Below are 17,141 nucleotides of genomic sequence, written 5' to 3'. Positions count from 1 at the left end.
CCTTCCCTCGCCATCACGGGTTTTAGGGACACAAAACACTCTGGGCACTTCTGGGCTAAATCGAGTCCCGATTTAGCTCCGAATGAACTTTTGGGTTGTTTTGTGCCCCTGAGCTGCTGTGCCCCGGCCGTGCCCCTCTGTGCCAATGTCCCGTTCCTGATGTCGCCGTGTCTCCGGCAGTGGCGGTGCTCAGCTGGAGGCTGGTGAGGGAGCTCATGGCAGCGGTGCCCAGACACCTCCATGCTGTGCTACATTTACCTGGAAGTGTCACCGAGACACCGGCACTGGTGGCACCACAGCCCGACACACGGCTGTTCTGGGCACTTCAGACCAGTGCCGCTGGCTCCAGCTTCAGCTTCATCAGCCCACCTCTGTGTGCTCAGCTACTTGGTACCTGTTTCTGTTCCACCCAGCTGAGCAGAAAGGGAAAACAGAGATCCCTTTTTCTGGAGAGACTCCCCAGCAGTCCGTAGGCCAGGAAGCTTTTCCAGCCTTTCCAAAGGCCTTTCTGGGGCAGGAGGGATGTGACCTCTGCCCAGATAGCAGTGCCTGGAGCACGAGCTGTTAAAGTCCAGCCTGGGGAGACATCAGCCTTTGTACTGCCCTGGCCATAAAGCACTCGTGGTGCAGGCAGGGCCGGGCTCCTGCTCGCCTGACCCAGGCCAAGCCTCTGAGCTCGAGTCCACGGGAGCAGGCGGCACCAGGCTCGTTCCTCAGGCCCCTTGCCAAGATAGATTCTGGTTTGTTCCTCTCTGCTCTGAGCTCAGCAGATCATTCCCAGCTCTGGGTGTAGCTTTGCCCCCCTGCTTTTCAGTCAGCTGCTTGGTTGCCTCAACAGAAGTGTCTCTACCGTGTCCCACCCTCTGGATAGCACAGAAAACCAGGAATTCGGGAGTCCTCTCATTCAGTCCATAAACACATCGCAGTTCTTTGCCTCCCATATCTTTCTGTGCTGACACCAAGAGCTGGAAACCATCAGGAACCTGGCATTTCTACTCAAGAATGTTTCTATTTCTAAAGAACAGAATGAAGAAGCAGTTGGTGTCATTCAAGAGCTGTAACTGGCCTGCAATCCCAGCACGGTGAAGACGGTGATCCATGAAAGTGTCAGAATCCAGATCTTTTCTGCAGCACGTGTTCATGTCCCTCTGGAATCACATCCACGGCTTTTTGCTTGCAGCTCACAGCACCCGGGCTGCCGGTGCTGTACAGTCAGCCAGCATTCCCACCAACAGGTGCTCCCCAGGGAAAAATACACTGGACAGGAATAGAATGAAAGGATCTCTGAGGCCAGAGCAGAAAATTAGTGCCACTAACAACTCAGTTGGATTGCAAAGCTTTAGTATCAAATTCCAGGCTGAAGATTACTTGTTTGTTTGCCTGCGCATGTTACATGCATAATTCCTCTTTGGAATTGTGTTTACAGTAATAGATGGCCCTGGAGAGATGTAATTCATGTGATAATGCTGACATCAGAAATCTCCAGGTGCAGCTCAGATGATTTATAACTGGCCTCTTTATAGAACCAAGGCCCATGAATTATTTACAATTTTCTGGGGAAAATAGATTTCGTGTGTCTTATGGCTGGCAATTCTCCGTGAGAGCTGTCGCTCCATCCACCTGTGCAGGACGGGAGCGGGAGGATGCGGCTCCCGCTGCGAGCGGTGCATGGAGGAGGAGCAGCTGCCCCACACACAGCAGCTGGCACTGGTGGGGACACTGGGCCAATGTGAAATAATGGCTTTGCTGTGCCACGTCTGCAGTGACCGCTCCCCAGAACCCCCAGGCACCCCGATACAAAAACATTACCCAAACACTGCTTTGTGTCTCACAAGGCATCTTCAGAAGCTGCCAGGAAAACACCTGGTCAAACACTGAAAGCTCAGCTGTCCCCACTCCCTGCAGCCATTCTACACTGCCAAAGCTCAGCCACTTCCAGCAGTTGTGGCTGTTTACCTTTGTTTTTTATTGCTGACTGGACCAGCTGTTACCCAAATATTGAAAGAGATGCTGCTTAGAAGCATTAGCCAAATATTGGGAGATGCTACTTAGAAGGTCACCGTAACATGCCAGTAGAGAGACTTTACACTGTAAATCCCTTGGACTTTAAATCATCTACTGACAGTAGACACAAAGAGAATCCAAATAAACCATGATCTTCCCAAATACAGATGCTTTGGATTTCAGAGAATTGGCTTGAACAGATTAATAGAGCCCCGACCTAAGCAGAAAATGCTCTTTAGGAAATGAGCTGGATGCTTCCAGCTCACCAAACAGCATTATGAGAGCAAACTGCTGCCAGAGGCTGCCCAGAATGACTTGCTTTTTGCTGTTCCATTTATTATTTATTTCTTCTCAACAGCTCTGGTGTAATAAAAAATGAGAGTGCAGAGGTGAAAATCACCCAGACAAGGCTCCCTTTGGTCTGATGTAGCACCAGCTGCACATGGAGTTTGGTAATTCCTGTGTCTTTTAAATGATTATTGTACTTCAGCGACTGCCAAGGGGTATTTAAAATGTTCTATTCACGCTGTATTACTCATTCCAGTGAACTTAACAAATCATAAAAGTAGTAGTGGCAAGGTACAGATTTTACCTGATTAGCTCTTCCATCGTGGTTTGAAACAGGATTTCATGATTTCTGCAGAGGAGGAAATAAAATCTGCATCACACTGGGCTGAAATGAGGCTGTGTACAGACACACCTCAGCATCGTTCAATATTTAATGGTGTTACTTAACAATCTTTTGCTGATAAAAGGCTTTCCCCACTGCAAAGCTTCTCGCTGGTGATGATTTTTCTCCTTCTTTCTGGAAAAATTTCATAAGAAATGTTAATATTTTATCAGGTTGCTGTTGGACTAGCATAATTGCCTCTGTGTTCTCAGTCTATACCTTCCTTGAAGCATTATTGAAATGGCTGGGGGCTGAGCATGGTTCAGAACACAGAAAACCAGTAGAAGATTAACTATTTAAAAATGTGTCAGTATTTTCTAATGTATTATTGAGAAAGTCATAGAAAACTCATCAAGGCTATAAGCCAAGTTGAATCAAGCTCCCACAAAACATAAATTGTTAATTGTTGCTCAGCTCCCAGTGATAATGTAACAGGCATGAGCAAAGGAAGATTAACCCTGGAGAAGTGGAGAGAAGCCCTGTGTTTCTGTCAGTGGTTGGTAGTTTACAGGAAAGGAAAATCCCACCGTTTTGGGGCTATTTAAAGAGTAGTAACAGAATGGCATGAGGTGTTGTGCCACAACACTTTGGACAGAGTCTGTTAATTGTTCTGGAAGGCCTTTGATATAGTCAGTGACCTGTTTTCCAGACAATTCCTTCCAGCTCACTGTCTCCCACAGCATGGAAGTGTTCTGGCTGGTGTGGCAGTGCCGGGGCTGGGTCCCCAGGGAGCAGTGCCACTGGCAGAGGCCAGCTGGGAGCTGCTGTCACAGGGCAGGGGCTTTTCTTCCAGCTCAGTACTTAACCTGAGGGTGTTTTACCTGGCTTAGCCCTTGAGCAATCCAAATACCATGGCATTTGTTCTGTGGACTGCTTCTTCCACTTGGATTTCACGTTCTGTCTGCGTTAATACACCTTGGGTTTGTTGGGGTGCGTGTGGTACTGAGAATCACAGGCACACATCCCGGGGAGGACAGCAAAAGAGAGAAAGAGGGAAAACTGAAAGCTGATGGAAGTCAAGTTGCTCAGACTGAGCTCAGATTGACTCTGAGTCCAGCTCACTGTGTGAGTCCCAGCTGTGTGTGACACTGCCTGGGCGGGTGGCAGGGAGCGAGAGCATCCCACAGACCCGGAGCTGAGGGCTGGGGACAGAGTCAGCTCCGGAGCTTTCCACAGCTTCCATGGGAATACAGCTCTTCAGGTGAGTCACATGGGCCTGAGTCAGGCCCAGAGCCTCTAATCTCTGGGGCATCTCCAGAGCAATGCTGTCCCTCCTGTTCCACCACCCCACACCAGCTCTCCCTAGCGCTCCTGGGCTGCTCACCCCTCGAGGGAGGAAAAACCCCAGACCCAAAAGACTGGTGTACTTAACATTCAGGCTCATCTTGCTTGGTTTCTTGTGTCTAGAACTGGCCAGAGTGGAAAATTACCTCCTTCTGTTGGCCTGGCTATAATTCTATGTAATTCGATTTCTCCTGCTTCTTATATTATGGTGCACAGGGAATAAGTATCAGCTGTCCATCTCCCCCAGATGTGCTTTTACAGGCCCATAACCCTCTCCTTCAGTCCCTTTCCTGCTGAGAATCTGTAGCACACCCAGTCCCTCCAAGATGCCCAACTTTCTTTTACCTGTGAGACCTTTCAAACAATCCATTTCAGTCCTCAGCAGTGCCTTTGCAATCCTCATCCTCTTTTCCTCCCCTCCCAGCCTGTTACTCTTTGGGAGTAAAACCATGACAAACACAACCCTGCAAAGAAATTTTGGCTGCAGATTTGATACTTGCAGCGTTGGGCTGCCCCACCAAATGTGACTTTTCTGAGCTCAGATCCTGCTAGAGCTGTCACCACACCACCCCAATGGTGGGATATTCCACATGAGCTTGAAATGTGTTTGCTGAGGGCACAATTCCTTATCCGGGATCCTGCAAGTGTATTTTTGGCTGGCCTAGCCCCAGTGAAAATCCTGCACCAATGCTTTCTGGAAGGAAGTGGGAAGGAAGGGAGAGGTCAACTCAAGCTCTGGAGCCCTGCCCCTGGGAAGAGGGACACCGGAATCTGGGTTCTCATGGAGATTTCCAGATTGTTGCCTGTATTGCTCATTCTGTGCAGGATTATCAATAGGGAGTTTGCACTAAATCCCTCTCTGCAGACCTTTAAGGAGACATTTCGGTGTTCAATGCGGGAAGGAGCCCAGCTTTTGTAAATCCTCTATCATTCCTTCCCCTAACTGTAATCAGCACACCCACCCCACCCCACCCGTGCCATTGCAATTCCAAATCACCAATGCATATCTCCTTTCAGGGTGGGGATTTCTCCTGCACTTTGGGTTTCGTAACCCCGATGTTTGGGCTGCAGCTGACAATCATCTCTCCTGTGTCTGCAGGGCACACAATGGCTTCTCCCATTCCAAGTGCCAAGTGCAGCACGGTAGCTTTGTGGAGGTTTATCCAAGTTAGGACAAGTCTTCCTCCTTCGGGGAGATTTTGGAAGCATGAGGACAGGTTTTCTCACAATGGGCTAACTCTACTTTTAATATCATATTTCTAAAGGAGAATTCATTCACTTGCCTCAAATCCAGACAGCCTCAGGATTTTGCTTCTTGTGGAATTGGAGGCAGGTCAAACTCACAGTCCCACCTGACCATGTCTGAAAGGAGAAACAGGAGTGATCCCCAAGACATGACCCTTAGAGCCTTGAAAGTGTGACAAGCATACAATTAATAACAGACAAACTACTTCAGTGGGGTTTGGCAAGAAATCTCAGCCCCCCATCTTTGCTCCTGTCCAAAAGAGAGATGTTTGATATCCCTCTCTCAAAAGCAGTGATGAGCTTTACCATTTCTGTGCCTTCATCTCAGTTGTGTGAATCTGGACAATACTGGCAGGTGTTTGAACCATTTCCATACAGGGCTATAAAGATTTGGGAGAAAAGTGACTTGTGGTATCCTTCAGGTTGTGTCATCAAATCAAATCAAATCAAATCAAATCAAATCAAATCAAATCTTTTAGGAAATACATGTTCTTTAATAAAAGATGCTTGTTAGAAGAAGGGTTATAATAACCTGGAGACCTCAGAAGATCCTTGGGCACAGAAAGCAAGAGCATCCCTCTTAAAGGAGTGGAAGATTTTGCTCCAACCCCATGAAGTTCTTGTCAGAATGTGGCTCCCATCCCATCAGCTCATGCTGAGGCATTTGGATATTCCTGTTCCATGAGCTCTTTGGTTCCATTTGGGTTTGTATTGTTTTTTAAACTTTCTGTGCATTCAACCAAAGCAAACTCATGGCACAAGTTATTGAGTGAACTTCCCAAGGAGCCCTAACCCACAGGAATACTGCAGCAGTGGATAAAACTGCAGAAGTGTTTCAGCAGGATTTCTGGGAGTGTGGCTGCAGCAGGGAAATGAATCAGTTGTGTGTGCTTAGTGGAATTATCTTTATAAACAGTTCACTTGCAGGCTGAGGGGCATACCGTGAAAGCAGCCATGTGCAAAACAGCCGGAATATTTTCCCTCTATTCTTTATGCTGTTTGTCTAACTGCAACTCAAGCTGCCCCACATTTCCCCAGAGACTCGGGATGGTTTGGGAAACGCAGGGTCTCTCTCCAAAACGCAGATTCCGAGCGGTCTAATAATGAATCTCTTAGGATTAAGTGTACAGGAGAGTTCTGGTGGAGGATAAGGAGTGTCATTAAGGAAACCCATACTCTGAAGCACTCCTGGAAGTACCCGGTGTCAGTCTGCTGAGGAGCCCAGCGAGGCACTTCCCCCTTGGCTGTAAGGCCCAGCGTCCCCTGGCTGGACAGGCTGAGCACCACAGAGCAGGGAGGAAGAAGAGGGAAGAAATAAAACAGAGCAGTGGGAAACAAGAGGGATTAGTTAGAGGAGAACTGCAAGGAGAGTAGTGAGCAAAAGGGTGAGTAGGAGGAAAATCAATCTGAGCTGTAGGCGGGTAAGAGGTACATAAAGCCATGAAGATTGGTACCAGATTAGAGTCGTGAGTCAAACACTGAAGCGTGAAACAAAGGGTATCCCAGATCCTCCTAATTCAAAAACTTGGGGAAATAACCCCTCTGCCAGAGATCTGTTCCACAAACCCAATATTCATCATGTGCAGTAATGCTCAAAGGTGAGTCATGGAGCTGGTGCACATATGTGGGGTCAAGTGGTGGCACAGGCTCCAAATGTGCTCAAAATACAAGGAAAGAATAGAATGGGATTAAGAACTGTGTAAAAACGTAAAAACTGAAATTTCTTTGAAAGGCCTTACCCTGAAAAAGGAGGAATTTGTGTGGTTTATACTTACAGAGCCAGCTAAGGCTCTGAAGGGGAATCAGTTCAATCCACCCAGCCTCTGAATTACACCCATGGATTCATTTTTCCTCAACCAACCACACTGAGAGTAGAGACACTTACCCTGGCATACCAAAAATGGCCAGTGCCAGATTATACAAAACCTGTGATGTTTTTTCTCTTGCTGTAAAACCTCATCTGCCTTAGTATTTATTTCTGTAAGGTTACACTTCTCTATAGCACCTTCTAAACTTGTAGTGGCTATGGATGAAATTCAGTCCTGAGCTGGCTGAACATCATGTGGACACTTCTCCTGGTGTTTCCATGTTCATCTCCATCTGGTATGCTGGGAAGAAGAGGCAGGAGGATGCAGTGAGTGGCAGCTCCTCTTGCCAGGAGACCCTCCAGTGGCAGGACACGCTCTCCAGGGATGGGATCACGTACCTCACACACTGAAACCACCCTCAAAAGAGCAAACTGACACTGAAAGATCCAGAGAGAAATCTTCAGCAGCAGGCAAGACATACAGATCTGTCAAAAACACCATCTGAGACTACCTGAGGTTTGGAAGGCTGGCATTTCTGTACCAGGCAAACATGTTTTGCATTTTCTGTTCATAAATTCTGAGCACAGCCATTTGTGCTGACACTCACATGGCAGAGGGAAGCTGGGGACAGCACAGCTCCATCCACCCAAGTGAGGCTCCTCAGAGCTTCTCTTGCAGGAATTCTGAGAGCAAGAACAGGACATAGTAATCAGCCACAACCTGAATGTGTTGTTTATCCGAGGGTACAGCTCGAGCACTGCAGGCAGCCCGATTCCCAGCCTCCCTAAACAAGAGTCAGGAACAGTTCTCCAGAGATGTGTGAAATCATTCTAGAGTAAGGCTGATAGCGTGGCATCTGTGTGAGCCTGTTGTCTTGGTTCTAGAAGACAGGTGTCTGCTAGGGAGAGCAGGAGCCTCTCTTGGGATGAAAGAATGTAGACTCTCTCCCTCCGAATTATTATAATTTTGAAATCAAGGGGCTTTCAGGCAGAGATCTGGGGATAGGAATAACAGTTCTTTACTAGTATAACTAGGTAAATAAACAAACAATAACTACAGCAATAACAAGAAAACAGAACCAGGGACCCCGGGACAGCTTTCTCGGCTGAGACGGGATGGAGGAGAGGCTTTGTTTTCACAAACCCCTCGGGCAGTCAGTCCCGGTGCTCTTGCAGGGCTCCGAGGAAACAGTCAGCTGGAACAGCAGGGATGAGTTGAGATCCTGGGCTGGTGGCTGAGGTGTATCAGCAGCTCCACGGCGATGCCTGGCAGGACAGGGAGTGCGAGGCCACCAACCGAGAGGGGAGAAGGAGAAGAAGCAGCTCCGCGACTCAGCGCACGAACGTCCTTCTTCCCCGAAGCCGAGGAAAAAAGCTAGCTAAAAACTGTCCCCACCCTCTTTTTTCTGTCCCCTTCCCCGCCACCCTGGGCCCGGCTACTCTTTGTCCTTTGTGAGCACCCTTAAGTACCGGTAGTTAGGTTTCTCAGCACATAATGGGTAAAAATTCCCACCTAACCCTCAACACTATCCACCCCGAATTTTTTCCCATACCAAAATGTTACATCAAATATTAAACCTTTAAATTATACACAAACACATACTACTTTAACTATATACATATGTACATGCAGATACAGATACAAGCACAGTGTCATGGGTAGTTCACCCTAAAACCAGGTCCCCTTGAGGTATGCACCGGGTCTCTCTATCTTTTTGCATCACCCACCAAGTGCAACCCGGTCCTTGAGCAAAGACAACCCCACGGATTGGATTGTCTTTGCTGGAGGCAGAATTAACCCAAACAGTTTTTCTCAGCATACCTCTCATATGTACCACTGGAACTTTATCTCCATCTGTCGTTCTAAAGGGCTCAGATTGGGCAGGGCTTGCTCGGTTAGTGGAACCTCGGGTGTTCACTAACCATGTGGCTTTTGCTAAATTAATCTCTCAGTTCTTGAAAGTTCCCCCACTCAGTGCCTTCAAGCTGGTTTTAAGCAGGCCATTGCACCGTTCAACTTTTCCAGCAGCGGGTGCATGGTAGGGGATATGATACACCCACTCAATGCCATGTTCCCTAGCCCAGCTGTTTATAAGGCTGTTCTTGAAATGAGTCCCATTGTCTGACTCAATCTTCTCAGGGGTGCCATGCCTCTAAAGGACCTGCTTTTCAAGTCCCAGGATGGTGTTACGGGCTGTAGCATGAGGCACAGGGTAGGTTTCTAACCATCTAGTGGTGGCTTCTACCATCGTGAGCACGTAGCGCTTGCTTTGGCGGGTTTGGGGCAGTGTGATGTAGTCAATCTGCCAGGCCTCCCCATACTTGTATCTGGACCACCGCTCACCGTACCAGAGGGGCTTTAACCGCTTGGCCTGCTTGATCGCAGCACGTCTCACAGTCATGGATAACCTGGGAAATACTGTCCATGGTTAGATCCACCCTTCGGTCTCGTGCCCACTTATAGGTGGCATCTCTACCCTGATGACCTGAGGCGTCATGGGCCCATCGAGCTAGGAACAACTCTCTCTTGTGTTGCCAATTTAAGTCTGTCTTTGACACCTCTATCTTTGCAGCCTGATCCACCTGCTCATTGTTTCGGTGCTCTTCATTAGCCCTACTCTTGGGGACATGGGCATCTACATGACGGACCCTCACAGACAGTTTCTCTACCTTGGTGGCGATGTCTTTCTACTCATTAGCAGCTCAGATTGGCTTTCCTCTGCGTTGCCAGTTGGCCTTTTTCCACCTTTCCAGCCATCCCCACAGAGCATTGGCTACCATCCATGAATCAGTGTAGAGGTAGAGCTTTGGCCACCTCTCTCTTTCAGCAATGTCCAGGGCCAGTTGAACAGCTTTGAGTTCAGCAAGTTGGCTTGATCCACCTTCTCCTTCAGTGGCCTCTGCGACCTGTCGTGTGGGGCTCCATACGGCTGCTTTCCACTTCCGGTTCATCCCTACGATGCGACAGGAACTATCAGTGAACAGAGCGTAGCGTGTTTCTTCTGCTGGCAGTTGGTTGTACGGTGGAGCTTCTTCAGCCCGTGTCACTTGTTCCTGCTCCTCTTCATCAGTGAGACCAAAGTTTTCACCTTCAGGCCAGTTTGTAATTATCTCTAAAATCCCAGGGGGATTTGGGTTTCCAATACGGGCGTGCTGCGTGATGAGGGCAATCCACTTGCTCCATGTAGCGTCGGTGGCGTGGTGAGTAGCAGGAACTTTTCCTTTGAACATCCACCCCAGCACTGGCAGTCGGGGTGCCAGGAGGAGTTGTGCTTCTGTGCCAATCACTTCTGAGGCGGCTTGGACTCTTTCATAGGCAGCTAAGATTTCCTTTTTTGTGGGAGTGTAGTTGGCTTCGGACTCTCTGTAGCTTCGGCTCCAGAATCCCAGTGGTCGGCCTCGAGTCTCCCCAGGCACTTTCTGCCAAAGGCTCCAGGACAAACCATTGTTCCCAGCTGCAGAGTAGAGCACGTTCTTCACGTCTGGTCCTGTCTTGACTGGGCCAAGGGCTACTGCATGAGCAATCTCCTGTTTGATCTGAGCAAAGGCTTGCTGCTGTTCAGGGCCCCAGTGGAAATCATTCTTTTTTCGGGTAACTAGGTAGAGAGGGCTCACGATCTGGCTGTACTCAGGAATGTGCATCCTTCAAAAACTTATGGCACCTAGGAAAGCTTGTGTTTCCTTCTTGTTGGCTGGTGGAGACATTGCAGTGATTTTATTGACGACCTCAGTGGGAATCTGACGCCGCTCATCTTGCCACTTTACTATCAGGAACTGGATCTCTCGAGCAGGTCCTTTGACTTTGTTCTTCTTGATGGCAAAGCCGGCTTCTAGCAGAATCTGGATGATCTTTTCTCTTTTCTCAAATACTTCCACTGCTGTGTTCTCCCAGACAATGATGTCATCAATGTACTGCAGATGTTCTGGAGCCTCACCCTTTTCCAGTGCAGCCTGGATCAGTCCATGGCAGATGGTGGGGCTGTGCTTCCACCCCTGGGGCAGTCGGTTCTAGGTGTACTGCACTCCCCTCCACGTGAAGGCAAACTGAGGCCTGCATTCTGCTGCCAAGGGAATGGAGAAAAATGCATTAGCAATGTCGATAGTGGCGTACCACTTCGCTGCTTTGGACTCCAGCTCATACTGGAGCTCCAGCATGTCCGGCACGGCAGCGCTCAGCGGTGGAGTCACTTCATTTAATGCACGATAGTCCACAGTTAATCTCCATTCTCTGTCAGACTTGCGCACAGGCCAGATGGGGCTGTTGAAGGGTGAGTGGGTTTTGCTGACCACCCCTTGGCTCTCCAGTTCTCTGATCATCTTGTGGATGGGGATCACAGCATCTCGATTTGTCCTATACTGTCGGCGGTGCACCGTCGAGGTGGCAATTGGCACTCGCTGTTCTTCCACCTTCAGGAGTCCTACTGCAGATGGGTTCTCTGATAGTCCAGGCAAGGTGTTCAATTGCTTAATGTCCTCTGCCTCCACAGCAGCTATTCCAAAAGCCCACCTGAGTCCCTTTGGGTCTTTGTAATAGCCATTTCGAAGGAAGTCCATGCCCAGAATACACGGGGCCTCTGGGCCAGTCACAATGGGATGTTTCTGCCACTCTTTCCCAGTCAGGCTTACTTCAGCTTCTAACAGAGTCAACTGCTGTGATCCCCCCGTCACCCCAGCAATGGAAACAGGTTCTGCCCCCACATGTCCTGATGGCATTAGGGTACACTGTGCACCAGTATCAACTAAAGCTTCGTATTTTTGTGGCTCTGATGTGCCAGGCCATCGGATCCACACCGTCCAAAAGACCCGGTTTTCCCGTGCCTCTCTCTGGCTAGAGGCAGGGCCCCTCTAGCACTGGTCATCCTCTCCTCCCTGGGCATACATGCTAGAGGTTCTTTCAAGGGGATCATCCTCTTTTCTGTAATATCTGGCAGTTTCGTCACGGGAGGCTGAGGCTACTTTCACTTTAGTGGAACCTTTCTGGTTACTGGTTCTCTGCCTGAGTTGACGCACTCGTGCTGCCAGGGCAGAAGTGGGTTTCCCATCCCACTTTCTCATGTCTTCCCCATGGTCACGTAGAAAGAACCACAGCTCAGTTCGTGAGGTGTACCCTCTCTCTCTAGCTGGGGGGCGTGGGGCTTGGAGTTTTGGGCTTGTGACCCGCACTGGTGCCATATGGGAACTGCTCTTCCTCATCTCTTCCCTCATTTCCCTCATCTCCTCTTTGAGTTCCTTAATCACAGCAGAAATCTTAGCCTGATGTGGGCCATGGACCATACTGTCATAATTTCTAAGCCTGGTGGCAACAGAACCCACCGTCTCTCGGCCGTTATCGGCATTAATCGTTGCAATATAGGTGGTGTAGTCACGTGGCTCTAGATTTGCCAGACTCCACAACATCTGCCCAGTGCACCTGACTTTGTCGGGGTCATTATCATGCTGTCCACTCTTTCTAAAAAGGACCTCTAATATCGCCACTTCTCTCAGCTGTTGGATCTCTTCCTCAATGGTTTTCCATTCCCTTCTATGATAGTGCTCCTTCATTCTCTCTCTATGGACAAACCTTTCTCTTACACTCATCAAAAGCCGCTCCCAGAGGGAAAGGGTCCCTTGCTCCCTGACGAATATCTGATTCACACCTGAGTCCTGCGTCAAGGGTCCCACATTACTTGCCTCACCACCATCCAGCTGCACGCCTGTACCCATAAGGTCCCAGACCCAAAGTAACCAGGTGGTATAAGGCTCACGCCCCCGCCTCACAATGTCTTTTTGTAACTTACGGAGACTGTCATATGTCAGAGACTCAGTGATGATTTCAACTTCTGGCTCCCCTGTGGGTTGTGAGGACCTTCCTTTCTTATCTTTATCAGCAGGGTGCTGTGACTTCATCTTAGACTTCCTCGTTTCCACAGGGGCAACAGCTGCTGGCTGTGACTGCCCTTGTGGTTCAGCTGGAACCTGGATGGTTGTAACATCTGTGGGTTCCACTGCTGCACCATCAGACTCTCCCTCTTTGGGGCAGGGGGAGGGTTTCCCTGCAGCTGAGGAAATGCACTCCTTTAGCATCTCACGCATCTCTTTCACCAGAACCCCCACCCACTCTGGGTGGTTCATTTCTGAGGTGGGCTGTGGGGCAGGGACAGGCTCTGGGGCAGCACTCCCTGTCTCTGGGGCTGTGCCAGGCTCTGGAGCAGCACTCCCTGTCTCTGGGGTTGTGCCAGGCTCTGGGGCAGCACCTCCGGTCTCTTTCCCTTTGTCACTGAAGGCTAGGTAGAACAGGCTTATCAGCAACACCAGCTACTGTATGATGTCATTAGCATCCAGAGAAGATTTTAACCCTTTGAAAACTGGCGGGGTAGGCCCAAGGAACTGGGTGAAAGGTTGGGAGAAAATTTCCCCAGCTGTCTTTTTCTCCCAGTAGGTACCATTATTAAAGTAACCTGAAAACCATCCAGTTAGTGTGTGACAGCTCTGAATCCATGAGCCCGCCGTCCAGAGGACGTTAAACATCCATGAATTCTTCACCTTATCAACCCACAAAACAAGCTGGATAATAGCCACAGTAGCCTTAGTTATAGGACCCATATTTAGGTAAGGTGCAGCAAATGGGAGAAATATAGCTGTGACCACATGGCCCACGAACCTGGGTAAGCTAAACAACATGGTTCTACCTAACAAGGTTTCTAAATCCAGCACACAAAAGTTAGGTTATTTAAGAACTGTTATTCCTTTTTTGCCCTTTTTCTCTCAGTGCCCCACGTTGGGCGCCAAAATCTGTCTTGGTTCTAGAAGACAGGTGTCTGCTAGGGAGAGCAGGAGCCTCTCTTGGGATGAAAGAATGTAGACTCTCTCCCTCCGAATTATTATAATTTTGAAATCAAGGGGCTTTCAGGCAGAGATCTGGGGATAGGAATAACAGTTCTTTACTAGTATAACTAGGTAAACAAACAAACAATAACTACAGCAATAACAAGAAAACAGAACCAGGGACCCCGGGACAGCTTTCTCGGCTGAGACGGGATGGAGGAGAGGCTTTGTTTTCACAAACCCCTCGGGCAGTCAGTCCCGGTGCTCCTGCAGGGCTCCGAGGAAACAGTCAGCTGGAACAGCAGGGATGAGTTGAGATCCTGGGCTGGTGGCTGAGGTGTATCAGCAGCTCCACGGCGATGCCTGGCAGGACAGGGAGTGCGAGGCCACCAACCAAGAGGGGAGAAGGAGAAGAAGCAGCTCCGCGACCCAGCGCACGAACGTCCTTCTTCCCCGAAGCCGAGGAAAAAAGCTAGCTAAAAACTGTCCCCACCCTCTTTTTTCTGTCCCCTTCCCCGCCACCCTGGGCCCGGCTACTCTTTGTCTTTTGTGAGCACCCTTAAGTACCGGTAGTTAGGTTTCTCAGCACATAATGGGTAAAAATTCCCACCTAACCCTCAACACCTGTGCAGCGACTTTTCTTGCTGAGTGGGAGGAGGATTAGTGGAGAGAGAGAAAAAGACAGCAGGGAAGGTATTCTGTGTTGTCAAAAGCTCCAGCACATGTAACTCTGTGGGTGGCTGCACATCCTTACGGAGTCCCCGCGGATTGCGGCGGGCTCTGCCTCTTCTCTCATCAGCCAGAGCTGGATGCTTCCTCCTGGGGGCACACACCTAGAGCAGGAATATGTTATGCATTTCTTTTGGTCCAAATAGCAGCACTTTGGAAGAAGCTGCACAAATTTAATGCAGATGTGCCTACATCGAGATTGTTGATATTTTTATAGGCTGACACACACAAAGCATAAATCACATTTACCAGCAATCCAGTGCTTGGGCATTTCCACTCTGCTTACTCTGGAGTTTAATCAAATGAATGCAGTCACCATCTAACACCATTAATCACCCATTTTAAGCAATAATGGGGGCTTGAATGTAGGATGAGTGAGTGAATTTCTAGGTAGCTCATGCTTCTCTCCATATTCATTTTAAGTCTTGAATAGAGTCATAAAATATCCTAAATTGGACCCACAGGGAACAGCAGAGTCCAACTCCCAGCTGGGCAATACAACCTCTCCTTGCCCTCATTCTGATTCAAATCAGTCTTTGCCACAGCCCCACATGAGCTCTGCTCAGTGATTCCTCTTCTGGAATACTTTCCCCTTAGTTTCAGGCTTCAAGCCACATTTACAGGGAGCAGAATTTCAGCTTCCATAAGGCACCTTCCTTGGTGCAAAGACCAAAAGAATTTATTTTTCCTGTGTATGGAGTCTGCAAAAGAACCATGGGGGCTATAAGCCAGGAAAAGAAGGATGCTGTGACCAGTTACATGCTTATATATATATATAGATATAGATATATGTGTCCACTTTATTGTAATGACTCAAATATAAATATTTTTATATTATATATATATATATATTGTTGTAGTTAAGGCCTTGCGCTGCGGAAGAACTCGGGATGTAACGGGAAAGCTAGAAACCCACCCCTCTCTGTTAGGATAGCAAGGCCCCCTGCAATTAGCCAATAGCACCTAACTGTGAGGTAAGCAGATGGGAGTAACACAGTGACCCCCAGACTATAAAATGTTAAGTTTCCCTGCAATAAATCGCCATATTCGCCATCCATCACATTGATGCAGTGGGATATGGACCGCGCGGCTGAGGATAGCCGCCCGTGCTGGTTCCAGCCAGGGTACCAGCCTTGCTTGGACACCCACATATGGTGCCGAAACCCGGGAGGAAGAAAAGTGGGACAAGAAGAAAGCAAGGATACCCTGAGTCAAGGAACAGCGGTCAAGATAGTGAGTCTATTCTTGACGGGAGAGCCTGGGCCCAGAAGGATGATGGAATCATCGAAAAGGTTAGATTGTAAGTTGTAAATTAATTAAGTTGTAAACCTAATTCGCTTGTTATTACAAGGATTTGGGTTGTCAAAGTCGTAAATGAGTTTGTAAGGTTTATCCATCCTAAGGTGTGGGACAGATGTACTAAAACGCTTGCCAAAGAGATCTGGGGAACAACAAGGAACTGTATGCTGGCTACCCTGAAATTTAGGGTTAGACCTTTACAGCCCCCAGACGGGAGAAGCTCAACTGAGCTGGGAGGGGGGCCGGGAGTCCCCTCAGTCCCTAAATTCTTATCTGCTCTCAGAGAAACAGTGAAGAGCAGAAGATTTTTGGAAAAAGTTATCAGCAATAGCCAGAGGTGTGGCAAAAAAAAAAAAAAAAAAAAAAAAAAGAAGAAAGCATCCCCCCAAAGACATAAAGATGGCGCAGAGAAAGAAGTTGTAGCGCGGGAAAAATATGTCTCTAACAAAGAAAGAGGAATGTGATCGGGGGATGGGAAAGAAAAAGAATGTGAAGAAGAAAGATAAGGAATGTGAAAGAGATAAGACGCGGGAGGCACAGGGATTGGAATGCAGGAGAGGAGAGAGGGGGGAGCAGAAGGTGGAAGGAAAGGTGGGATGGAGGCGGAGTGGAACCAGGGGGGAGGGAACAGCCTGCCCACGGGGGTAGTAGCGAGGCCGGGGCCCGAGAAAAGGCACGGCAAACAGGAAGTAACCGACCAGTTTTGACTCTAACCGAGACACGAGCGGTTCGCACACACACCCCCCCCCCCCCACTCCCTCTCTGAGAAGCGGCGGGACAATACCGAGTTTGTTACAAAGTCATAATTTACTGAGTTTTTAAAAAGTGTTTATGTACCCTTTTGGAGTTAATTTTGTGTTTTAAGTAATTATGAGTTTATGCACTTGGAGTTTTCAGAGTTTTTCTCAGATTTAAAAAGTAGCCCGGCACAGCCCAGTTCAGGAAAACACACGGCAGTACGCTGTCGCCATGGCAACCACTGCTGAAACAAGTAACAGCTACTTCAATGGAACCGCGGAAAGTAAAACTACAAAACAAAAGAACAACAGAAAGCTGGACATTTTTGAGAAGGATAAGAAAAAGAGAGAGTTTTAATTAGACAATTTAAAAATTAGAAGCTTTGTAAATTGTATTGTTTATAAATTAGCAAATTGTTGTAATTAAAATTGAGATTTAAAAATAAGTTTCTATTAAATTGAGTGCCTTTAAAAATAGATTAAAAGATTTAAATGTTGTATTTTTGCATCCCAAGAAACTTAAAAGATTCTTGTTTTGTTTCAGTAATTTCAAAGTTATGTT

The sequence above is a fragment of the Poecile atricapillus genome, chromosome W, assembly GCF_030490865.1.
Source record: "Poecile atricapillus isolate bPoeAtr1 chromosome W, bPoeAtr1.hap1, whole genome shotgun sequence".
Lineage (NCBI taxonomy): Eukaryota > Metazoa > Chordata > Aves > Passeriformes > Paridae > Poecile > Poecile atricapillus.
The sequence above is the reverse complement of the archived record's forward strand: the minus strand, read 5'-3'. Positions refer to the sequence as shown.